Genomic DNA, 26,828 nt, shown 5'->3' on the forward strand with positions numbered 1-26,828 from the left:
GGGTATGTGTCTTTGGAGATCTCTATCTCTACCTCACTATGTCTGTCCGTGTGTACAGATGATCCTGATACTTCAGTAGATGGATCCTATTTTCTCCTTCCATTGGCCGCCGAACTTCTCATGTTTTTCTATAGGTAACAGATGGTGGCTGGTCCCCCGGGGGGCAGCTTCTGTTCTAAATCTGTCTTCCTGGAGGTCAGAGTGAGCACAGCCAACCTTCAAAAACACATGTCTAGGGGGTGAGGGGGAGGAATTGGGAGCTTCGGACTGACACACATGCACGATTGGGACTATGTATAAAATAGATAACTAAATGAGAACATGCTGTAGAGCACAGGGAACTCTAGTTACTGCACTGTGGTGACCTAAATGGGAAGGAAATCCAAAAAAGAGGGGATATATGTATACGTATAGCTGACTCATTTTGCTGTGCCATAGAAACTAACACAACATCGTAAAGCAACTACACTCCAATAAGAATTAATCAAAAAAAAAAAACACATGTCTAACACCAGAAGCATTGGTGAGCGATGTACATTTCACCAAAATCTCAGTGGGATGACAGAGATTATATCACACACCACAGCACACCACAAAATTCGATCAAGCCTCCTCATTAGACATCTTTAGACATCTTGTTCTCTCCCCAGAACTCTTCTGAAAGCATCACTTTATCGTGTGGCTCACACTGGGCGGATGAACAGATCTCCGAAGACCTCCTATAATTGCAGCTCCCTTTAAAGATGCCATGCTACCCCACATGAGCTATGGTAGGTGGGCTACAGCTGATTGGACCCAAGGGTGAGCACCTGACCAGGGGCTGCCTCTCTATTGGTCAGCCAGGTGTCTTATGAGATAGCTTAGGCCTAGGGCTAGTGATACTTGAACCAATCAAATGCATCAGCTTAGGGAGTTGGGATGCGACACAGAGGGGGAGCCAAGTGGTTGTCTGTGAGAGAAGCGGAATGACAAAGAAAAGCAAGGACCGAGAGAGAAATCATTCCGTCAGTGGCAGCAGAGCAGAGTCGGATCAATGCTCCTGCTGGTAAGAAGCTGCAGATGCAGGGCTATGCACACTGTGTCCCCAGTACCTACCTCACAGGCCCTCAAGCCACAGTGGTTTCCTGATAAAGCTCGTTAAATGGGGCTGTATGTGCTCCTGAAACACCTCTGCGCCCTGAACCACATCCCATGTGTTTTCGCACAGGTTAGGTGTGCTGCTCGTGGGATTTCAGGTACCCTTCCTAGAGTCGCAGTCTGTGAAACTGAGGCCCCGAGGGAAGTGTGATTTCCAGATCTGAGGCTGGGAGGGAACATAACCGAGAGGCTTTCCTTTCCCACCAGGCCCATCTCAGACCCTCAGTGAGGACAGTTATCGCCCCTGGTGCCCCGTCAAAAGAAATCCCAGCTCTCTCTCTCTCTCTCTTTGGGTGATGAGGACCATTCTCAAGCACCCATTATTTTGTTGGGTCCCCTGAGTCCACTCCACCCAATGTGCTCCGCTCCGACTGGGCCATACAGTTCGAGGGGAGTGAAACTGGAGAAGAATGTGTGGAAGTTTGTGGCTTTCATCTCTTAAACAAATAGCAAATTCCTTGGGCTGCTGCTGCTGGAATCAAACAATGATGTATTGGGGGGAGGCTCTACAGCGTTACCTTAGCAACACCCAGACTGTTTTCAGGCAAGGTCTAGTAAAAGAGGAAGGAGAACAAAAATAATAAAGGGACGAGTCTGGATGGGGTCCAGGAATGGGGGTCTTTTGGCTGAATGTGTTTTGTGCTCCGCCGTGTTTACAGGCCTGCTTTCAGCTAAGTTTCCTCTGGGCTCCCCCAGTGCATTCCACCGTCAGTGAGGCTGTCCACTAGAATACTAATGTGAGGCTAAGAAAAGACAGTGTGCCACGTGAGGAGCGGGTTAGGAAGGGAAAGACATCACAGCTGGGACCACCTAAGTGGGAAGTGACACGTGTGAAGCCCTCCAGGCTGGCTCTTGAAGTCATGAAGGTCATGGGAGAAAGAGGGCGAGGTTCTTCAAAGGTGACCAACGCTTGGGCCTTAGGCAGAGCAGAGGCCTGAATGGTGGCAATCCATCAGACCCTTGCTACTCACAGCGTGGTCCATGGACCAGCGGTAGAGGCGTTACCTGGGAGTTTGACAGAAATGCAGAACATAGGGCTGCCCCAGGCCTACTGACAAGGGTCTGCCTTTTTACAAGCCCCAGGTGGTTCATGTGTTCACTGCTGTTTGAGAAGCGCCAAGCGGGACCTAAGTCTTGTCTCTCCCAGGTTCCTGCAAATCTGTCACTGCCTTTGTCATGTCACAGCAGACTACCACCCACACAAAAACAGGCATATCCAGTTTGCTAATGATGCATTTTGGTGGGTGTTTTTTTTTCATGATAGATCCATTTGAGATCTAGAAAGCACTTTAATACTCTATCCTTCTTCAAATGATCAAGAGAAATAGCAAGTCCTGTATTTACAAAACCGATGAAAATCACCATGTAATAATCAGTGGGTGCAGAACAACCGCACAGATACGTGTTTCCAACTTTTTCCACCAAGATTCTCCATCAAGGTAAAAAAAGGCTCGTACAAATCCCAGAAGGACATAGAGGTGGCAGCACAACTGCCAGAGATGGTACAACGACTTACCACTGAAGCTGGGGATGGGACACAAGGGGAAGGAGGGGCGGAGTCCTCGAGAAAAGAACCCTGTTTAACGCAGGCGGCTCTAGTCCGTGGTCGACCTCTTGTACCGAAACCGCGCCCCGAAGTCGTTGCTGCAGGTCACAAAGCCGGGGTTGGTGGGCAAGTGCATGATACAGTGCACGATGTTGTTGTGGCCCAGGGAGAGCAGGTTCCGGCGCTCAGCCATTCTTTTTTTTTTTTTTTTTTTTTTGTGGTACACGGGCCTCTCACTGTTGTGGCCTCTCCCATGGCGGAGCACAGGCTCCGGACGCGCAGGCTCAGCGGCCATGGCTCACGGGCCCAGCCGCTCCGCGGCATGTGGGATCCTCCCGGACCGGGGCACGAACCCGCGTCCCCTGCATCGGCAGGCAGACTCTCAACCACTGCGCCACCAGGGAAGCCCGCTCGGCCATTCTTGAGTCCCAGCAGCAGAGGCTGATGGTCCTCTAGTCAGGCAGCAGCACGCAGTCCTCCGTGTGGTTGAAGACGGACTACATCCGGTGCACCTGCTGTCTGCTCAACCCAGCACCTGTGTATCTGACCAGGGTTCGCCCTGTTGATATTTCTCAAAGTTTAGCTACAGTCGTCTTCACTTGACAGAATGTATTTTGAATTTTTGGAAAAATTGGCAAAACAAACTTCAGCATCATTGTGTGCTTTCTCAAAAGTTGTGATGCATCGATTTGAAACACCATCCCATAATTTGATGCAGCCGTCCTTGCTACCAGTCACATACATATTGGCACTAGGATTGTAATTAACGGAACATATGGCATCAGTGTATTGATCTTGAGGACTGCAAGAGACAAAGCACTGACATGTGTTGATATCATAAAGTCGAGGAGTAGGCTGCTGAGCCCCAACATGTGAAGTCTCTAGAAGGATGGAAGGAGATGGAGCATAACGTTTCAGCCTCCTGAATGTATCTGAAGGCTCTTTTTGCAGCTGGTTTGGAATAATCAAATAATTTAAGAGTATAATCCCTTTAACCAGAGGCGAGGATCTGTTCTGTTGGGTGGAAAGCGAGACACGTGAATTCATCCACGTGGTCGTAAAGAGTTGGAATCACTGGGTGGTTTTCCACGTTCTGCTGTGCAGTCTCGTTCATCATGCCCTCTATTGGCATGGCACTTTTGGCCAACATTCTTTCTGTGACAAGTATTTTTATGGAAGCATCAGCAGATCCAGTAGCTATTAATTGCCCATCTCTATTATAGGTAGCTACACGACATGGTCCTTTACGGGATGTGACATAGCATGTTTTGTACTCCGAAGCCTCTGGGGACATAATCTGGACATCTGCATCAAACTCCAGGTAAATTCCTGTGCCAGGGGCAACTGTATCTGACGGACCAATTGCATAGTGAACTGCAGTATCATCGTTTTCCATTCCTTGTATTATATCACCTAGAGATACTGTTAACATGGTGGTATGAATTCTTCTGGACCTTTCTCCATGCACACAGTCGTTTCATTTCTAGTTTGATGAATGCAGGAGCTGCTCCGAGGGTGCACAGACAGACTGAGGCTTGATTTCATTGATGAGGCCATTAGCAGTGTTGATGTAGCCGTCATAGAGCAGCTGGCTAACGATCAGCTTGTAGAGCTGCTGGCGATCCTTCAAGCCCACTTTGGTTCTGTGCATCGGGGAGAAGAGGAAGATAATTTCCCTGCCAAGGGCGCGTTCTAGAGATTCGGTCACCTCCTCCGACTTTATCTCCTACGCGACAGCCCTGACGCCAAGGAACTGCTGCCTCACGGACAGACGTCAGATCCGGAGAGCACCGCGGGTCTGGCGGCAGGTTGGCGCCACCACTTCCGGGGCCTTACGGAGCAAGTGCGCCTGCGCACCGTCTCCGCTGGGGCGTGACTCAAGCCGTGGTGTTTGTTTTTTAATCCTGAGTTTTTCGTGATGATAATGACAATGATGATGCTGATGATGAAGATGACATTAGATACTGTTAGGGGTTGAATTGTGTCCCCCGAAAAGGATATATTCAAGTCCTAACCCCCAGTACCTGTGACTATGACCTTATTTGGAAATAGGGTCTTTGCAGATGAGATCTAGTTAAGATGAGGTCATGAGGGTTGCCCTAATCCAGTGACTAGAGGAACAGATTCTTCCTCTGAGCCCCTAAGGAGGAGCCAACCTGCTAACACCTTGATTTCAGCCTTCTGGCCTCCAGAACTGTGAGACACGAAATTTCCACTGTTTGAAGCCACCCAGTTTGCGATACTTCGTTACAGCAGACCTGGAAAACATAGAGAGAATTTCCTCTCTTTTTTTTTTTTCTGAAACTTTCCTTCCTTCAAGCCCTTTCCCAAACAGTATCTTGTGAACGCAGAGGCAGGCTAGGCATTTTATTCAATTTTTCAAAGAAGAAAGTCCATTTGTTACGTGACGTGGTCACAGGAGTGAGGCGGTGCTACAGCTGCACCTGGCGGGCCTGTGAAAAAGAGCCCAGCCACCGGGGATGTGGGCCTCTGCACCTGTCCCTGGGCCTGGACAGCTGCCACCGCCCCCGAGGACACTGAATAAGAGGGAAGACTAGCGCCACGGGGCTCACCCCTCACCATCCCCACCATCTCCATCCCATGGGCTCAGAGATGCCGTCAGCAGGGTGTGTCCCAGCCCCGAGGTGGACGTGGCCCAAGTATGCATCTTTCTTGTTATCCTGAAGTTTGTATCCGAGTTGTCAAATGTCACCTCCTTTCTCAACCCCCCCCCAGTTTTATTTTCCTCACAACACTTCACACCATCCATAATGCTGCAGCTTATTTATTTAATTACTTTTATACCTCCTGTCTCCTCTATTAGAATGTACATTCTGGTCCCCAGAATATAGCCTTGCCCGTGACAGTTTCTCAATAAATAACAGGAAGAGAACCTGTTCAAAATATTACATCGTGTGCAAGTACTGACATTTAAAAGGATGAGCCGGGTCCATACACAGTCCACGGAAAGGTGGCCGTGATATTATTGAGGTGAGCGAGCAATTGGCACAGGGATACACATCGTGTGCTTCTGGTTTTGAATATATATCACAAATACATACCGCTGTTAGCTGTGGCTACCTGTTGGAGGTGGGGTTGGAGGGGAGGGGTGAGAGCCGGGAGCCTGGGACCAGGGCCGGCTGAAGGAGGTGGGCCATAAGGCAGTTGCTTGTGGGGACAGAGAATTTGCTGAAGCCACAGGAGGGACATGCAGGAGGGAGACCAAGGACAAGTCATACCTCCAACGCCAAGGGCCAAGGGCCACCCGGGCCACAGGTCAAGGGCTCTCTCCTCTCTTCCATTCCTGGTGCCATTGAATTGTGAGAGCCCGGGGAGGGTGGCAGCTGGTAGGAATCTACAGAGAGAACAACCCTTCTGCTCCTACGTGACGCAATAGAGGAGTCCCCAAGGACTGTTAGACTGTTTGCTGAAAACCAATAATGGAAGTGATGACGAGTGGGTGGAGCTGCCCCTTGAGCTGTGGGGTGAGGGTAGTCTGGTAGGTGGGTTAGAATAGGAGAGAGAGTGTAACCAGGGGATATGCTGAAAGGGCCAGCCAGGAGCGGCCACCACCCTGGCTTATCTTTCTACCCACCACGTCCACGATGAAGGGCACACACACCCATGCACACGGCCGGGAGTGGGCAGGGGGCGGGGGGAGGCGTCTCTCTGCTTCTCTGTCACACAAAGAAGGAGAAGCAGAGGTTCCTGCCCTCAAGGAGACTGCAGTGTGACAGGAGCTTTAAAAGTCCAACGCAAGCTCCCCCACCCACTGCCAACTAGTTGTAGAAAAAAAAATCACCCCTGCTGCCTTCTCCTCCCCTCACCCCTCTCCAAATGGCAACTCTTTTAGGAGTGCCACCCACAAATTTTCGACACTTAGCCAAACTGCTCTTCCTTATACAAGCCCAGGCTCTCCTGCCTCTGGGCCTTTGTTCAGCTTCTAGCCGTTTCCTCTGAGTAAAGGACACCTCCCTCCTGCTTCCCGCTGGTCTCCGTGGTCCAGACAGAGGCAGCTGGGGCTCCCCCTTCAGCCAGCCCTGAGGAGGCCTGTGCATAGCGCCAGCCTGGATTCTGACCTTAGCTCTTTTGCACTGGTCCCTAAACCTCTTAGCCTCCATGTCATCATGCGTAAAGCGTTAGCACGGGGCTCCCACTAGGAGTAAGGCATCGGCACATGTAGAGACCACCCCTGGTGCCAGGAGCAGAAAGGGCGGGGTTGTTATAGCAGCACACTGGGCATCGTGGAGAAAATAAAGACGAATGAGCCGAGGTTGCACCCACCTACCAGAAGCCAGCTGTCTGCTTGAAGAAGTGAGACAGGCCTGCAGGGAGAGAAACAAGGAGCGAACATTAGTAACGACTCCGGGCAGCACCTTGGCCTCACGTGCCCTCCGCCCGGACCCAGCCTTGGCTGCAGCACCAGCCTTGCCCAGGTGGCATCTGACAGCACCTGTCAGAGGCACCTGTGACCATTCTGCCCCAGGGCTCCTCTGTGACCAGGGCAGGCCCTCCGGACACTCCCACAGGTGAGAAGCTAAGCTTGGCCACAATGGGGGAGGGGAGCTGCTTGATAAATGCTGTCCTCTTGCTCCTGGGGATAATTCGGAGTCCCATTCCGTGTGCTCCTCGGAGGCTCCCAGCAGGACGGAGCCCCCGCTGCCACAGCAGGGACCAGCCTGAAAACTCATCCTTGGATTGGCCTGTCCTCATTCCCCATTCACTCTTTTCAATCCCCCACTCCTGTGCTCTGAGATCACTTCCCAAAATGCACCACCCAGCTCCAGGTCTCAGGTTTTCCCAGAGGGACTGAGGTTAAGATAACAGTGCAGTGGCTCAGGGCACAGCTTGGGGCTGCGAGCTGGGGCAGCTTCTCCCCTTTCCCCAGGAATGGCCCCTGTTCATCTTGTCTCAGTGTATTAGTCAGGATGTCCAGAGAAATGGAATCCATAGGATATAGGATGTATATGGAAGAGGAGATTTATTATACGAATTGGCTCAAGCCATGATGGAGGCCGAGAAGCCCCATGATCTTCTGTCTGCAAACTGTAGAACCAGGAAAGCTGGTGGGTAATTTAGCCTGAGGCCGAAGGTCTGAGAATGGGGGTGGGCGGATACAGATGGCCCAAGTCCTGGTCTTAGTCTGAAAGCCTGAGAAGCGGGAGCGCCTGTGTCCTGTGTCCAAGGTCAGGAGAAGATTGATGTCTCAGCTCAAGCAGAGACAGCAAATCCGCCACCTTTTTGCTCTCTCCAGGTCCTCAGATGGATTGGGTGATCTCCACCCACACTGGTGAAGGCATTTTCTTTTCCTGAGTCTACTGACTCAAATACTAACCTGCCAATCTCTTCCAGAGACATCCTCACGGGCACACACCGAAATACAGTTTTACTAGCTCTCTGAGCCTGCCTCAGCCCAGTCACTCTGCTACATAAAATTAACTACCACACTAGGGGTTGCTGTGAAGGTCACACTAGACAGATGGGTTAGCATAGAGGTTGAGGACACAGTCTCTGGAGCCAGGCTCTCAGATTCTTCAACTTGTGTGTTACTTAGAAGTTACTTAACCTCTCAGTACCTCGGTCTCCTCAAATGTAACACGAGGATGGTAATAATTGTGCTCACCTCCTATGTTGTGAGGATCCACGGAAGTAATACATGCAAAGTATCTAAAACAGTCTCCACCTATTAAGATAGTGTCTCCAAAGCGAGAGAGAGGCATGGACATATATACACTACCAAACGTAAGGTAGATAGCTAGTGGGAAGCAGCCGCATAGCACAGGGAGATCAGCTCGGTGCTTTGTGACCACCTAGAGGGGTGGGATAGGGAGGGTGAGAGGGAGGGAGACACAAGAGGGAAGAGATATGGGAACATATGTATATGTATAACTGATTCACTTTGTTATAAAGCAGAAACTAACACACCATTGTAAAGCAATTATACTCCAATAAAGATGTAAAAAAAAAAGATAGTGTCTCCAAAACACTTTGCAGAGTGCCTGTCACTTTGGAAAATGCTAGATAAAGATAAGCAAGTTTAAGGTTAGTACAAGAAAACCTAGAAAAATGTTTTTGTGACTTAGAAACCGGAAAGGACATCTTAAAACTTCAAAAGCACACACCACAATTTAAAAGATTGGTTTTGATCTTGACAGCATCAAAATGAAGGATTCATTGCCATTGAAGGATACCAGGAACAAAATTCATAGATGGAGGACAGAATGGGAGGAGGTCTAAAACTGACATAGATTTTATTCTAATTCTAGGTATCCTCTGATATCAACAATATACAAAGGACTTCTAGAAATCAGTGAGGAGGGGGCTGCAGTCCCACCAGGAAACAGGCAACAGTGTGGACAAACTATACAGAAAAGGAAACCCCCAAAGTTCAGAAGCACGTGAAGCATGCAGTGGTGGGTAACAGAGACACACAAGCTGGGAATTCGAGTGGGGCCGCCCTTCTGGAGAGCAGTGTGGCAGTGCACGGCAGGCCCTGGGCTCGGGCCGCTGGGAATCCAGCCCGAAGGAGATCTCACCCAGGTCTGTGGGGTGCCACACTGACCACTCACTGCAGTGTTCTCCCCTGCAGGGCGAAGGGGCGGGAGGGGCTGGATTGACCCCTGTTGACTCTAAGTCTATACCATGCTTCGTCAGTATTTGCTGCTGCTCCTGCGGTCTAATCCGGAGGCACAAAAAAAACCTGCAGTGGAGAGGGAGGGGGGAAGGAGCAGAGCACACGTGGTCGGTGCCTGGGGGCAGGGCAGCCGGAGGAGGCCCGGTTTTGAAGCCCAGGTGCAGGGGGCATGGCGGTGCCCTCAGGAAAGTCGAGAACCGGGGCACGAGGCCTAGTGTGACCATATGGGTGTGAGGTCCTGTCAAGACGGGGGTGGAGGACTGCGTGATGACTGGGGTCAGCAACACTGTAGCGCATACTTGAAAGCTGCCAGGAGAGTGAATCCTAAAGGTTACCTGGCTAAAGTGATGGATGGTAGCTAGACTTACTGTGGTGATCATTTCACAATGTATACAAACACCTGAATTGTTACCTTGGACACCTGAAACCAATATACCATTATATGTCAATTACACCTCAATTGAAATGTTAAAAAAGACAGCCCTAGGAAAATGTGTCTGCAGCAGTTCAGACCAGGGAGTGAGGGCCCTGCCGGATGGAGCTCAGGCCTCTGGGGAAGCCCAGAGAGGACTCCTAGGGTGAGCGTGCAGAGCCTGGGCCCGGCGCCCCATGCTCGTCCTAGGGGCGTTTCAGTGCGATGGTGGCAACCCAGACCACACGGGCCTCCTCCCGTGATGAGCTGTGAGGGGGCATCCGTGCACGATGGGCAGCTCTGGGGTGTGAGCCGGTGGAGGGCAGCGGGCAGAGGGCGTGGGCGAGGATGGCTCCAGCCAAACGTCCCGCTCAGCGTCTGGGAGCTGATCCTTCAAGGACGAAGGTGCTTTCTGAGGTGGAGAGGATGGGCAGGCCCTTCCACAGAGAGGAAACTGTCTGAACGGGGACTCAGAGACAGGAAAACCCACGCCTGTCAGAAGAGACGGGAGGTCCCTGGGAGGGCAGGCTGGCCAAGGGGGCTCGAAGGGCTTGAGCTGAATCCTGAAGGCCTCCCGGGACATCCTGAGGAGTCTGGACCACGTCCCGTGGAGCTGAGAGCCTCTGCCCCCACAGGGCAGTGAAGGCTCAGCTGCGCTTTCACGAGGATGGGGAGTGGGGCGAGGCCGGGCCAGGAGATGGCTCCACTCTCACCTCGAGCACGCGCTGCGGCACACCCGTGCACTGCACACAACACCCCCAGACCCGCACTGGACAAACACACTCACGTGCATCACACCCACCCGTCACACTCACTCCACACCCACAGCCACACAGCACCCACACGTGCACATACCCACCACGTCACACGCACCCACACGACACACCACGCGGGCACTGAGCCTCCAGTAAATGCAGGTGGGCACCTGACCCTTGAACAACCTGAAAGCGTAAAACGTAAAAAGCCTGCCGTCCCTGGGGCTGTTGTCGGGCATTCAGACCTTGAATAAGGTCTGGAGCTCCTGAATTTGGGGTGACCTCAGGGAACTCCGGTCTCCATCTCCCATCTGAGCCAGAGGGACTTCTGTCTGCCGCCCGGGGAGAGACTGGGCCGGGCCGCGAGGTGCCCCCTCCCCAGCTGGGGCCGCGGCCGCTGGTCCTCTTCCCACCCCCTGTTCTCCCTCTGATGCACTTGGCACCTTCCCGTCTCAGAGGACACGGGCCCCAGAGGGCCCTCTCTCGCCAGTCTCTCAGATAAGCCGGATTATCTGTCCATCTGCTGGCCACTGACCTCTTTTTCTTCTTAGGGCTCTCTTCCTGAAATAACCCGGGGTTATCTTGGCTGCCAGAGCACGCAGGCCTCCTCACAGCCCCCGTCCCAGGGAGAGTGGCCGCTCGTCCCGGGCAGCTTTCAACGCCTTTCATCCAGGCCTGAATTCCACACACTATTAGGCCAGGCTGCAGACCTTCTGGGAAGGGCCGGCACATCCGCCCCCATCAGACACCACGACTGCAGCCCCGGCTCTCGCGAGAGCACAGGTGGCCTCTCCCTCCCCCCGGGGGAGGGGGTGGCCCTGCTGCTCCTTGGTTCTCTCACCCCAGCCCCCCGGGCAGCTGGACCCTTGTCCTGTAACCCCAGTCATCTGCTCAGAATTGGCAGACCCAAGGCCAAGCTCATCCTCTGCTTGAATCCAAACCTCCCATCTCGGCCACATTTCCATCCACTCAGTCATGGCAAAACTTCCTGAGACTCCTGGATTAAAATCTCAGGCGCAGTCCAGCACCCTTCCCATCCTGGCGGCACCCCTCACCAGCACCACAGCCCCAGCCCCGGCCCGCTGCCCTCGCAGGCTGGGGTCCTCGGACAGCTCCCCTGGGTTCTGGATTCCAGGACCCCTCCACGCAGCTGCCAGACTGACGTCTTCACTTAGCATTTCACCCTGGCCCTGCCCTGCTCGAGATCCTTCCGTGGCTCCCTAGTGACGGCTGCCTCAAATCTAAACATATTTTCTGGCTCAAGGTACACCTCCACTTACCTAACGTCACAGCCTGCTACTCTGGTTAGGGTTGTCTCTGCTCCTGAGAAGAGGCCAGCCCCCCCCCAGCACCCTCACACACAGGCTCTTCTGGGCCTCCATGCCTCTGCCCGAGCTGACCTGCTGACCAGCAACACCCTTCCGTAGCTCCTCCCCCTCGGCAAGATCCTCCCAGTCCCATTTCACCAAGTCCTCTTCAATGCTTGCCAGTCATTCATTTATTCAACCAACGTTAATTGAGCCCCTACCTCAAACAAGGCGTTCGCGGACCGGCCTCCCCTCTGAGCTCTAACAGCACAAGTAACATCTGCCCCACGCCTCTGCACGGAATCCCTTGAGGTCGTGCAGGGCATCGCCATTACAAGCCTGTAGGCCTCCACCAAGTCGCGGGCTCCCTGAAGGCAGCGCCCAGTGTCCTGCTCCTTGCATGTGCCCTAGACCGTGGCTCATAGACTTGGGAACATTACAAGCTGCAGGTGGTGGGTTTTTTTGTTTCTGTTTGGAGGGCTAGCACAGGATTGTCAGCTTTTTGTTTCATCAGATAAAAATGTCTTTTAATTTCCGTGATGTCATACACAAAAGCACATTTTAACACTCACAAAGTAGCGCTAGGAAAGTAGGAAGAACATTATCGCAGAATAAAGGACAATCCTAGCAGTATGGAAAAATTCACCTCATTTTTCTTCTTCATTTCAGAAATAATCGCGGAATAAAAGGACAGTCCTTTCAAAGGAAGACATTTAGGAAGCTGAAAAATTCATTGTTTCTCTTTCTTCAGTTCACAGGGGACGGGTGACTACTTTATCAATGTCCGTTCCAGTGTTTGGGAGCCCCTGTCTACAGCCCCTCACCAGGGGAGCACAGCTCAAGTGAGTGGAGTGAGGGGTTGACGTCTTTGCTTGGTTGTTGCCTGGAGAAGCCTCCGTGAGTCTCCTCTCACAAGATCCAGGCTGGGAGCCAGGGACATGGCTGGTCGGGCAGTGGTAACCCCAGGCCTTCAGTTCTGTCTCAGACACAGTGCCTGAATTTTTGCTCCTCTGTAGGCAGACAGGTATTCTTGACACTGATTGCATGGGCAATAAAATCCTGGAACCTCAGGGGAGGCAGATGGGATGGGAGCACCTGGGGTGCTGGATAGGAGAAAAAACAAATAGGTCATAGAAACAGTCACCCACCCAATGACCTCATGGTTCCAAGCTGGTCAGGAGCAGTGCTGGGCTGAGGCCCCAGAGCCTCTGGCCTCACAGGCCTGGGATCCTGACCTCTCCCTGCCCTGTCCGAGCCGGGCTTCTTCAAGAGAGAAATACAGCCGAAACTTTCCATTTCTCAGCCCGGGACCCTCCCACTCCCACCCCGGCCACTTCCATAAAAAGCCATTGCTGCCTCGAGGGGAGAGAGAGAGAATTTTTCCAAAGGATGCCTGTGTGTATTGTTGGGAGCAGCAAGCGTTTCGGTGAACTCCAGGTCACGGCACAGCCTGACAAATGGCAGGAAGTTCGGGACTTGGGCCTGACATTTTTCGCACAAAGGCCCTACGGCCCAGCCAGGTGAGCTGGGCCTGGGGACGGACACGGGGCCACCACCCAGCATTTCCTGCCCTTTGTTGGCCCATGTGACAGCCTTCCCGGCGCTTGAAATGGCCTTTCTTTTGTGCCTGACTCCTGTTCTTTATTTATGGAGAGGAGCGTCTCGATATAGAAACGGGTGGGCCCCGAGTCGGCAGCAGGATGTGGGAATGCAGACTGGCAGGATGCCCACCAACAGGGACAGGACCGTCGAGTTAAAATAATGTGGCCACGTACTCCCAGTAATAAGCCTGGCTGGTATTTATATGCCTGATGAGGTGTTGCACAGGCTCCGCTGGCACGTTTCGGGGGGATTGGGAGTCTGCCCGTCCGTTAGCCCGCCTGTCGGCACCACACTTTGGCTCTCCTGCCTGGGCTGCCCTCGCTGATCGTGAGTCAGTTCTGCCTGGCCAGACCCTCCAAGTCAGTGTGGGCTCCTAGAAGGAAGGGACCCTTCCTTCTCCCCACAGGAAAACCTTTACTGTCAGCTTCATCGGGATTAGACTCTTCCCCAGGTAGCTGGCAGTGTGTCTGTGGGCATCAGTTCCCCAGGGCATCTCCGTAAGCTGCTGACTTTTTCTTCATTGTCATCATTTACGATGGAATTCTTTCTAAAAGGAATCACGCACTCCTGGTGCGTCGGAAGACTTGGAACAGAATTTGAGTTTTTCTTGGGAACTCGGGGTCTCGGTTAGGAACCCTGTGTGAGCAGGAGAAAGGACCCCGGGCCAGGTAGGACCAGGAGAGCTGGGTGCCGTTCCTCACCCTGCCCGGCTAGCTGTGCAACCTTAAGCAAGTTCCTTCACCTCTCTGGCTCTCGGAGGTTGGCCTGAGGACACCAAGTGTTCATCTTAATTCTCATGTTCTGTGGTTCCATTTGTTTTGTACCACGTGGTCATGCAGTGATGTCAATACAAAAGTTACTGAGGTACATAAGGTCGTTTATCCCACACAGGAAATCATAACTGACTTTGAGTTCTCATCACCATTTTTGGTAAATTTCTTTCTGGTCTACCTTGTTTGAAACAAAAAGGAGGGGACTTCCCTGGCGGCCCAGTGGTTAAGACTCCATGCTTCCACTGCAGGGGGCACGGGTTCGATCCCTGGTCGGGGAACTAAGATCCCACATCCTGCGTGGGGTGGCCAAAAAAAAAAAAAAAGGTAGCCTAAAGGCTAATTTTAGACCACTGTTTACAGACCCACCAGTAGTAGCAACTCTTTCCCTTTCAAGTTCATGACTTCTTAATCTGCTAGAACTATGTGCAAATGAAGAATTAAGAGGTTCAGAGTAAATATACAAATGCATATGTATACTTTATGGCATGTTTCTGATAATCAGTGGCTTTTTTTTCCTTCCTTGACTATTCCAGAGGGATGAAGTTATCAGAAAGGTGAAACCTGGAACAGTGAGGTGCGTCTGTGCCTTTCCGTATATTCCTATGGTGCCTTCAGGGAACATAGCAGAAGTTCAATAAATTCTTGTTGAACCAGATAACCTCCCCTTCTACTCAAAATTCACCTAGAATAAAAGTCTGCCTACTCCAAGTTTATTTCTTTTTTTTTTTTTGCGGTACACGGGCCTCTCACTGTTGTGGCCTCTCCCGTTGCGGAGCACAGGCTCCAGACGCACAGGCTCAGTGGCCATGGCTCACGGGCCCAGCCGCTCCGCGGCATATGGCATCTTCCGGGACTGGGGCACGAACCCGCATCCCCTGCGTCGGCAGGCGGACTCTCAACCACTGTGCCACCAGGGAAGCCCCATCCAAGTTTATTTCTGAGCTAAGGTGTGGGGGGCAAACTGGCCTGGCCTGGCTTCATGTTTGTTTGACAAAATCCTACTCCCCCCGCTTCCTACAAAACAGAGTGTCCCCTCTCTTCCTCATGGCCTCCTTCTTCCTCTTACGTGGACCCCATCCCATCACTCCCGCAGAAGGAAAGGCATGAGGCACTAATTAGATTTTGCCCCTCCTCAGAGTGAGATTTGGAAAATCTGGACATTTCTAGATGCCACGCAGAGAACCTCTAGGGAGGCAGAGCTCTAAAAATGATAATAATTAACATTTGCATAGACTTTGAAATGTACAGAGCACTTTCCATACAATATCCCTCAGTCAGCCCCCCAGTCCTGAGGTGGTATCGCCTGCGTGTGGCGGATTAACTGAGACCAGCTGCAGCTGAGTGATTTTGCAGGATTAACTAGGAAGCCCGGGGCTTTTCCCAGTGTATCCAAACTTTTTGGTGGAAGGGCTACAGGGATGGTGAGAGTTGGCGTTGGGGGTCACCCTCTTCCAAGGGGGGAAGGACAGTTTATCTTTGAGTAGAGAGGGAGGTGAGGAGAAGGCGGGAGTGGGGGAGCACATGTCCCAAGGAAGACAAGAGCTTCCCCACTAGAATAAGGCAGTTTCTGGAGGATTCAGCACATTTCTTTGCCCTCAGGGTACACTGGGAAGAACCCGGGCTTTGGGATCAGAAGATCAGAAGACATGCGCAGGACCTTGAACTCTTCCCTTCACAGGGAAAATTAAACTCTCTGATCTCCCTGTCAATTCTGTCCTCCGCAAAAGGAGAACGGTAACAATAACAACAACACCCCTACCAATGCAACAACGGCGGGGAGAATACCTGCTCCCGTCCCTCCTCACAAGGTATACATGAGGATCGAGGTGAGCTGAGCACGTGGAGATGCTCTTACAACATAAACCAGAATATTCTGGCGGGTTGTCTTGCTTTCGTTCATTGCACAGATATTTATTGAACAACTACCATGCTCTGGGCTCTGAAGTAAGCCCTGAGGATTCAATGATGAAAAAAATGGTACCCATGACACGTGTCCCTGTGGGTCTGTCTACTGTACCCCTTACTGCCCCTGGTCCTGCTAGCTATGGAACAGTGCAGGCTGCCTCTTTAGGCATCAGGGTCCTTATCTGATGTGGGAATTAAGTGACTTCATTTATATGAAGCGTCTCCATCTAACACCGTGCCTGTCACAGAAGGAGCGAACACTCAATAATCATTTTCTCCAGAAGGGCCCTTTAATGTCACACCTCTCTCTAAACAAGATTAGGATTCTTGTGGCCTGAGCTGAGTCACCAGCTAAAAGACCTCCCTTTGCCCACACCACCCCCCCCAGCCCCATCAATGCAAGTGAAGGCAGCCCTCGGAACTCTGATGCATTCGTTCAGTCTTGGGGTGTGTGTGTGTGCGTGTATGTGTGTTCTTTGTGCCTTACCGCTCCAAATAGAACACGGTTCCTGGCAGGTAGGGACTCACTCACCAGCCTCTTCTCCTCCCCCACCGGGGAACCGGAAGTGACAGGCAAGCTGTCCATCGTACCAAGTCAGTGAGAAATCCCTCCCAACTCTAGTTCTATCGACTTTCTTTCTGGCTCACTACTGAAGTGTGAAGTGTTCTGACAGCACAGCAAGGAAGTGTCAGGAAGTTCCTGCGACACTGAAGGTGAACGCAGGATAATTTAATAATCTAAGGAACATCCGCGACTCTGTTTTCTCAGACACAACGCGTCCAGGGGTAAAGATGGGCCACAGAGACTATAAACGGGCCAGTATTTTCCTGGCTCCCTGCTCCCAGGACCCACCCTCCTGGAGTCCCCGTCTATAACTAGGGAGCGTGCCATGTGAGAACACAGCTCTGCAGTCTGGCCACCCAACATCCTTACCACCTGCCCTGGTGCCGGCCCAGACGGCACCTTTGTGCTAATTAGGAGAGGGACCTCATGTTCTGGGCAGGTCACGCCCACACCGGCTTAACTTCCCAGGCTACGCGGTAGCCCTCCGGGTTCCTGCCGTGATGGCCGCTACTCCATGCTGTTGATGCTGCTGCAGACCGTGCTGCTCTCTGCCCGGATGGAGCCTCTGGCCATCGCAGCCTGGGCCACTGATGCTTCCTGCTCTCTCGGTGCCTAGCGTCTCTTTTTGCCTTTCTTTTCTTTGTGATTCAGCCCCCTCTGTATGGGAGCTGGGCCACAGCACAGCCTTGGAAACAGATATCTGTTGGCCTCAGAATTGAAACTTCTCTCTGGCCTTGGCCTGTTGTTCTAGAACCTGAGAGATGTGCATGATTCTATCCTCCCTTAGGACGAGCTTCCTGCCAGGAGGCTCCCGGACTCTCACGCAGGTAAAGGCCTCTCTTTATTCAACCTGGGTCCTAGTGGAGACCCAGTCTGACTACCGGCAAAGCCAGGCTCAGAGTCGCTAGGGCTTTAGTCTAACTGCCTTCCATGCCTGCAGACCCACCTGTAGTGCTTCTGTTGAATCCCTACTGTGATAGATAGGTCCTCCTGGGGGCATCCATATGATCTTTTAAATTGCTTTCACTGCTAGAAAGTTCTTCCTGTGTTCATTTGACACATCTTTATAGAAGCCATTCCTAAGTCCCAGGCCCAGCCCTTTATTCTGGGGACAGGCCAGGTGGGATCTCTGCTCACACAGAGCTTAAGTTTAAGTTGGGTGGGGGGGGGAGGTAGAAAACACAGAGCATACAAATGATAATGAGATGGTTGAAGAAAACCGAGCTCCACAATGAGGAAACTCCAGGGGGCAGAGGGTGGTGCCTCTGAGGATCTTCAGGGTAGAGACCTGGGGACCAGAGGGGTCAACCACGGAGATGGTGAGGGCAGAGGCTCCCAGGGCAGAGCAAGGCTGGGAAAGGCCAGTGGGGCTGGAGCAGGCACTGGGAATGGACCTTTGCCTCCACTACACGAAGGAGGTAGGAGAGGTGGAAGGAAAGAAATGGGGACTCAGTCCTCACTTTACAAGGAATCCTTCCTTTTTAGAGCAAAAGCTGCCACCACCTCTACCAGCAACACAAACCTTCCGTCATCACCCCAACTCCCTCACGTGCAGCCGCTTCTCACCTCTCACCTGCTGATCCGCCTGCCCAGCACGCCCTTCCACCCCACCCCTCAGGCCCTGGAAAACTCCTCCTTAACCGATGAGATCCCGCTCAGAATTTCCTTCCTCTGAGAAGCTTTCCCAGACTCCCGCCTGCAGGCCGAGGCGACAGCTCTTGCCCGTCCTCCGAGGAGCTTTGTCCCCTCTGCCGGATGCTGAGACAGTGGGCTCAAGAGGCAGACCCAGCCAGCTTCCACCACACCAGCTGTGTGATGTGGGGTATTCATTTCCTAGGGATGCTCTCACAGAGGACCACAGACTGGGTGGCTTATTTTTATTTATTGTCTCTCAGTTCTGGAGGCCGGAAGTCTGAAATCAGGGTGTTGGTAATGCTGATTCTTTCTGGGGACTCTAGGGAAAACCTGTCCATGCCTCTCAACTAGCTTCCAGTGATGGCTGGTGGCCTTGGCCTTCCTTGGCTGGTAGATACATGACTCCAATCTCTGCCTCTGTCTTCACCTGCCGTCTTCTCCCTGTGTGTCTATCTTCACCAGGTGCTCTCCTCTCTCTCTCCTCTTCTTAAAAGTATACCAGCCATATGGGCTTAAGGGCCCACCTATTCCAGTGTGAACTCATTTTAACTTACCTACATCTGCAATGACCCTATTTCCAAATAATGTTCCATTCTCAGATACTGGAGATTAGGACTTCAACATATCTTTTTGGGGAACATAATTCAACCTATAACACCTGGGTTAAGTTTAAACTGTTTCCTCCTCTCTAAAACACATTAAAAAAGGATCTTCTGGGTGGGCTTCCCTGGTGGCACAGTGGTTGAGAGTCTGCCTGCCGATGCAGGGGACACGGGTTTGTGCCCCGGTCCGGGAGGATCCCACATGCCGCGGAGTGACTGGGCCTGTGAGCCATGGCCGCTGAGCCTGCGCGTCCGGAGCCTGTGCTCCGCAGCGGGAGAGGCCACAACAGTGAGAGGCCCGCGTACCGCAAAAAAAAAAAAAAAAAGCATCTTCTGGGGCTTCCCTGGTGGCGCAGTAGTTAAGAATCCACCTGCCAATGCAGGGCACACGGGTTCGAGCCCTGGTCTGGGAAGATCCAACATGCCACGGAGCAACTAAGCCCGTGAGCCACGACTACTGAGCCCGCGTGCCACAACTACTGAAGCCCACGCGCCTAGAGCCCGTGCTCCGCAACAAGAGAAGCCACTGAAATGAGAAGCCCGTGCACTGTGATAAAGAGTAGACCCTGCTCACCACAACTAGAGAAAGCCTGCGTGCAGCAGCAAAGACCCAACGCAGCCAAACATAAATAAATAAAATAAATAAAATTATTTTAAAAAAAAGAAAAGGATCTTCCTTCTAACGCGAGGATTAAATGAGCTAATGGTTATCTAAGGCTTGTCATGGCACATAATAAACCTTCAAAAAGGTAGCTGCTAATGTTAATAATAGCTGGCCGGTCCATTATGAGTTCTTCCAGGTAGACGTCATGTCTTATCCCTGTTTCTTTTCAACCCTCAGTATCTAACACAAAGTTTGTGCTCAAAAATTTTTGCTGTCTGAATGAGCTGCTGCCATTTTAAAGGCAATGTTAAGATCAAGGGAGTGATTTTGAACATCTCTGTCCCCATCAAAGAAAATGTATTGGGAGCATTAGGCAATGGTTCAAACTTTCTTGGATGAGTTTTCAATGAGCTCTGGATACCTAAAAGTCATCTCAAATTTTATCATATTATTAAATCAAAAAAATGCCTCCAAATGATTACCTCAGAATATCTTCAAATTATTCTCAAAAAGCCTTTTTAAAAAAATTCTGAGGGGCAGAAAGAAATATGTTAATTAATCTTTTAATTAATGCTTATCATACATAATATATGTCCCAGGGAAAACTTATGACGTAGCAATGCTGTTTTTTATGTGCTGCCTGTACATTTTATGGTTCACTCGGGCCCTTTGTGTAATCGATATGATCGGTGCTTTTATGTACATTTGTAAAACGCTTTGGAGCACAATTTTATTGTTTTAAGTGATTATAAAGGTTTATGGTTCTTTGCTCTTATGACATCTCCAGTCATATCTGTCTTTTGAGGCCAAGTCTATTTCAGAATGTAACCTCCAACTGCAGCATTATTTTTATGGAGAAAATGTGATCTGCTTTACAATGACTCACTTTATGGTCAGTTTCCAGGGACAGAAAGTAGAGAAAAGTGATGGATTCTCTTTTAAAACTTACTTAAGGGCTTCCCTGGTGGTGCAGTGGTTGAGAGTCCGCCTGCCAATGCAGGGGACGTGGGTTCGTGCCCCGGTCCGGGAGGATCCCACATGCCGCGGAGCGGCTGGGCCCGTGAGCCATGGCTCCTGAGCCTGCGCATCCGGAGCCTGTGCTCCGCAGCGGGAGAGGCCACAACAGTGAGAGGCCCGCGTACCGCAAAAAAAAAAAAAAAAAAAACCAAACTTACTTAAGTCCACGCCACCTGCTCCCTTCACCTCCCTATCCCTCACTCCCCACCCCAGCCTGTCTCTGGGTGCAGGCTGGGTTAAGTGAAAGAGGATGCATCTCAACCCTAGGCCGAGTAGGAGCTCTTTCTGAGCAGGATTGAAGGTTTCTGTTATATTCATCTTGAGGTCCAGTTTCTATCACATAGTGGGCTTAGTAAATGTTGGATTTTAATTTATGGCCTGCTATATTATTGAATATCCCAGGCAAAGTCAATCCATAAAAAACATATATAATACATATTATGCATATACTACATAATTTAGCTATGACATATATATAGCTAATAAATATATACTTAATGCATATACACATATATGTCATATATATTATAGCGAAAACATGTTATTTTTTTCTTGCATAAAATATCTCTGGAAAAATACAAAAGAAAGGAATAGCATTGGTGATCTGTAGGGAGGAGCGTGAGTGGCTGGCGGACTGGGTGAGGGGAGTAGTCACTATATTCCATTTAGACTTTTTTTTTTTAACAGAGAACAGGAGTATTTATTTATTTATTTATTTATTTTTTAAATTTATTTATTTATTTTGGGCTGTGTTGGGTCTTCGTTTCTGTGCGAGGGCTTTCTCTAGTTGTGGCAAGCGGGGGCCACTCTTCATCGCAGTGCGCAGGCCTCTCACTATCACAGCCTCTCTTGTTGCGGAGCACAGGCTCCAGGCGCGCAGGCTCAGTAGTTGTGGCTCACGGGCCTAGTTGCTCCGTGGCATGTGGGATCTTCCCAGACCAGGGCTCTAACCCGTGTCCCCTGCATTAGCAGGCAGATTCTCAACCACTGCGCCACCAGGGAAGCCCCTAGACTTTTTGAATCATGTGAATTGTTACCTATTCCAAAAAATGTTTTAAGTTCATCTATGTCCAGAATCGATAGCTAGATATGCATTAAAAATATATTTATTTATTTGGTTGCCCCGGGTCTTAGTTGCGGCATGCAGGATATTCGTTGCCGCGTGTGGGATCTTCGTTGCTGCGGGCGGGACCTTTAGTCGCAGCATGCATGCGGGATCTAGTTCCCTGACCAGGGATCGAACCCAGGCCCCCTGCATTGGGAGCACGGAGTCTTAACCACTGGACCACCAGGGAAGTCCCTAGATATGCATTTTTTGCCCTTGCTGATGTGTCTCTTCATAAAGCCATATGTTAAGGGTGCACAGAGGATTTCCCAGTTATATCATAAACGTCTAAAAGTCTAGGATTACCACTTTCACTCATTCTTTATCCTCCAAGAACCCAACTAAGTGTGCTTCTCGCCCTGGTTCCCAGAATTGCTTCAGACAGAAGCCACCACCTTAGTGTTCATCATTGTTTTAATCTGTGAACATTCGTGGAGGCTCTTCTAGGAGATGGGGAGGCGGCAATGGATATAAGGTGACATCCTCCCTCTAAAGCAAGGGCAGAGGTGCGGGCGTGGGTGGAACGGACTCAGGTGCCACCATTTACCATAGTTTGGCAAAAGCCCAACAACGGTGTGAATGAAGTACCACAGGGGAGAAGAACTCAGAACACAGGCTTCATAGATGGGGCGCTTTTGAGCCTTGAAGTATAGAGGATGGTCAGGTAGAAACAGCTTTCACTGGAGGGGCGCATCTCTTCCCACTCGCTGAGCAGAACGGTTAAGAGCACGTGCAGTTGACGGCTCGGGGTTTTGAAGCCAAGCCCTGTCACTTACTAGCTGACTGACTCTGGGCAAGTTATTAATGCTGTTTTCTTAAGTGTAAAATAGGGAGAAAATAGTTCCTTCCTCACACGTTTGTTGCAAAACATTAAATTAGAGGTTGCTTGCAAAGTACTTCAAACACGGCTTGGCACAAAGTAAGTGCTCAGCAAACCTTAGTTATATAATTGTAATTACTGAGTTTACCTGGCGCAGGAAGAAAATATCTTCAAGGACTGAGTTCCAGGTTAGAACTCTGGGCAGTTCCAGGCTCACTGACTCTCAATGGCCAGGGGAGTCCCCATGTGTTCAGTGCCTCATAGTTCCTAAGGAAAACCTCGCTGCCTTGGGGGGACTTTTGTTTTCAAAAGTGGAGAGGAAAACGTTGATGGGTTACTGGAGGAAAATTAGGAGACTGAGCTTGGGGGTGGTCCTCAGTGTTGAGGCCTGAGGCTTGGGAATGTGGGGCATTGGGCAGAAGGGGGAAGCCTAGGGGCCTAGGTCTGTGTATTCAGTAACAGTTAGAACACAGCACTCAACAGCTGCAGAGACAATGCAGTCTTTTGATCCTGTACGAGGTGATTGCTATTAGAAAGGCCCGCTTAGTCATCAGAAGGTGAAAGGGTATGATTTTTGTGAAAGATGGACCCCAGAGAGATGTTCTGACTAACCTTGGACCCAGGCTTTCCTCTGAAGAATCTGAACTATTTTACCCAGTAAGCTCACAGCCTAGATAGAGCTCAGAGGCCAGGACTCCTTGGACACAGTGACTGTGAGAGCCTTCCTGAGAGGTGAGGGAAGCTGTGACATTCACTCTCCTGGGACTCCCTGTGAAAGCAAGGGGAGAAAGCTGCTTTATTCAGAAGCAACTAGGTACAGTCCTACCTTGAGACAGAGGGACGAACCTCAGGGTCTTGGCCCTCACACCCTCCTACATCCGTCACTGTCTCTGGGTCTAGGGGTTGGACCCAGGGCTCTGCTAAAAACAGCACAGAAAGTGCATCTATAAACTGTCCCCCAAGGGTTCAAAGGTTTAAAACAATCTTGAGGCGCTCCGTGATACAACATGGAGTGTTCGTTCCTGGAGTTAAAATGATTTGCCACATCAACCTGTGCAAAGTCCAGGAAAGACTGATTAAATAATAATAATGAGAAATAGCTACAAAGAGGTTTGTATTTTAATGAGAAATAGCTACAAAGGTTTGTATTTTTCAAACTGCAACAACTTTTGCCTCCAGAGTTTTGAAGCAACTCTGAAAAGGAGTTAGGGCTGATTTTTTCCTCCCATTTTGCAGATAAGGAAACTAACACTTCCTGATCAGAGAGTTTCCTGATATCATGAGCTAGTTGATGATAAAACAAACAATAGAAATACAATTTTTGTTTTAAAATTACCTCTGGAATTTGATTCATTTGCCCAACCAGTCTTTATTGAGTACCAACTATGGCCAGGCACCGTGCTAGGCGCTGGGATGTAAGAGTGATCACAGAGAGTGCAGCTAGGGAGCCCAGAGCCGCACACAGAGACATCAATCTAGAAATGCACGAAGCACCCCTGCTGTGAAGGAAGAGGACCCAGGAGAGTACTCTTTAAACTCTAGGATTCTCTGAACGTGGGATCTTATTCAAGCCTCCAAAGAAATGATTGTCAGGATTCTTTCCAATTTGAGCAGAGGGATTTGCGCTGTCTCCCTGCTGCACGGGTCAGACCCTACAACCCCGGCTGTGCACTCTGAGTGTGTAAGTGTTATCAGAATGCTCTGGTAACAGGGAAGAACAATGCTTCAGAGGTTGATGAGGTCATGGGAACCTCCAGAGCTACATCCCAGCCCCGCCGTTCGTCCATATCTGGCCAGCTTGTTTATCTTTGCAGGTCTGCAACCCTGTCCCTGTAGTTTTAGTCACCTCTTTAGCGAGGAAGAAGGACACCTGGGCTAGATACCTTTTCCCTAGACCTAAGTCCCTGTAAATGGAGTGTGTCCCCCAAGAGCAGGAGTAATAATGGGGTTGGATAAACCTGGGTTTTATGAATCAAGCTACCAGGAAGAGTGGATAAAAACCTTTAACAAATACCAACCAGTTAAAGCAGTTTAGAAGATCCTTCGGAATGAGAAAGAGAGAGTTGGGGAGCAGTGGTATAAAAACACTGTGGGCGGTACAGCAATTCTGACTTTTGCAGATGGAGCAAGCAGCCCAGAGACGTGAAGAATCTGGTGATTAAATGAAAAGTTCTTGTACATGTTTAACTTAAATGCAGGGCGTGGTCTACGGCTCATGTGTATCGTATAATGAGGTTTCAGTAACTGAAAACTGTAAGGCTAAATCCATGCCAATTTTCATTTGAATTGGGCAGGCTTTCTGGGGATACAGGGAGTGTGGGGTTTTTTTGTTTTTTTTTTTTTGCGGTACGCGGGCCCCTCACTGCTGTGGCCTCTCCCGTTGCGGAGCACAGGCTCCGGACGCGCAGGCTCAGCGGCCATGGCTCACGGGCCCAGCCGCTCCGCGGCATGTGGGATCCTCCCGGACCGGGGCACGAAGCCGTGTCCCCTGCATCGGCAGGCGGACTCTCAACCACTGTACCACCAGGGAAGCCCGGGAGTGTGGGTTTTGACAAGTGCAGGAGGGGTCGCGTGGTGAACCAATCATTTCCTGAATTGAGAAAAACACTGCACGGTATGTTTTAGATTGCTCCTAGGACAGATATTTCATCTTAACAATGTTTATGAGACACAGCAGGCAAAATTATAGTGCAATAAATATCACTATTCATTCACGTATGTATTCACTCTCTGAATAGTGTGATGGTTTTAGGAGTCAGGCTGCTGGATTTGAATCCTGACTCCACTACTTAATATCTGTGTGATTTTAGACCAGTTACTTAATTTCCGTGAACGCCTCAGTTTCCTTATCAATACAATGGGATACATAACGGCACCTCACGAGGTTGCTGAAAAGACTAAACGAGGCTGTGCATGTAAAACCCCTAGCTCAGGGCTAGCACATGTGGTAAGGATCAACAAACTCTAGATATTACTCACATTGTTTTTATTATCAAAAGCCAACTTCAGCCATGCTGAGTATAGCATTGACACACAAAGTGAGGTTCTTGCCCTCAAAGAAAAAACTCATGGTGTATGTGTATATAGCTCACAAAAAACATGTGAAATTAGACGGTGAATTAAGGTACTAACTCCAGGCCAGGGGAACAAAGAGGAGGAAGTGGTTATGACTTGAGAGGTGGGGAACAGATCTGAATTTCCTGCACCACATCTGAGCCTTCAAACACTGACAGGTGGAAAGTAGGTTAATTCCAGGCACCAGGAGAAGCAAAGGCAAAGACTTGAGCATGACAGCGAGTGTCACAGTTGAATCTAAAGAGCCTTCTCCCTCTCGGTGGGAGAAGATGGAAAGGTTAGTTGGGCCAGAATTTGGAAGCCTTGGATGCTGGGTTTAGGAATTTGGGCAACAGGAAAGCGGACAAGAGCTTGAACAGGTTAGGGACAGGATCTATGACAACTGATTCCAAGGATAACACTCTGGTGGCAGGTGGAGGGAAGGCGGGAGAGGAGGGAGGAGATAAGATGCTGAACCAGGGACCGCCAAGGGTACAAAGCAGAACCAGACACAGCTCCTTCCTCCAGGAGCTCGGGGCTTACGGGGGAAATTAGACACACACGGGTCAACATCCTGAGAGGAGGGACACGAAAAAAGCGACATCTACCTTCAGGTGGTTGCAGGGAAATAAGGTGTTGATTTCCTCATCTGCAAAATGGATTAACGGTAATATATTTACCTCTCCGCATTGTATGAGGATTAAATCACGTGAGGAGAGCAGTGTTAGCACATGCCCAGAATTCAGGCAGAGCTCCATGCAGTCCTACTCAAGCACACATTCTGGCCCTGGTCAGCCTCCAGGTAGAAGTTAACTGCGTGCTGTTTTATTGCAGCGAGCAGAGAATTAGCAGGAGGGGGAAGGATGGTCAGGGGGTAAGTGGGAGATGTGACTGGAAAGCAGGTTGGGCACACGGATCAGGAAGAGTGAGCCAAAACCCATGCCCCGGGCTGCTTTGATTTCAACTTAATTAGGAATTGATTCTCATCTCCCTCCCCCAGCCCCATCTCCTCGGCACATCACCTTTTGTTCCTGCCATGGGACCTGTGGCTTTTTGACCCAGCTGCGTGAGTGTGGATACCTCATGCCCAGGCCATGGTCTATGTTAGAGCAGTGGCTGGAGTTCTAGACAGGATCTGGAACCAATGCTGTTTACCAGCTGTGTGAGCGGGAACACGTGAGCTCAACTCTCCAGGCCTCAGTTTTCTTCCCATGTGATGAGGGTGTTGGGCCCATGATCTGGACCATCCACTGAGCCCCAGGCTGTCTCTGAATCTGAGGTGTTTGGGAATCCCGAAGATCATGGTTAGGTGCTAAGCCCTGTCTTGAGGGCCCCTTGTACGAGCAGCTCCATTG

General features: G+C 50.5%; 1 pseudogene; it reads right to left on the bottom strand.

The window, feature by feature from the left end:
- Nucleotides 1-1,802: 1,802 nt before the first annotated feature.
- LOC115851596 (cleavage stimulation factor subunit 1-like) lies at nucleotides 1,803-11,157 on the bottom strand (annotated as a pseudogene).
- Between the last annotated feature and the right edge of the window lie 15,671 nt (nucleotides 11,158-26,828).

The sequence above is a fragment of the Globicephala melas genome, chromosome 9 (assembly GCF_963455315.2).
Source record: "Globicephala melas chromosome 9, mGloMel1.2, whole genome shotgun sequence".
NCBI classification, from domain to species: Eukaryota; Metazoa; Chordata; class Mammalia; order Artiodactyla; family Delphinidae; genus Globicephala; species Globicephala melas.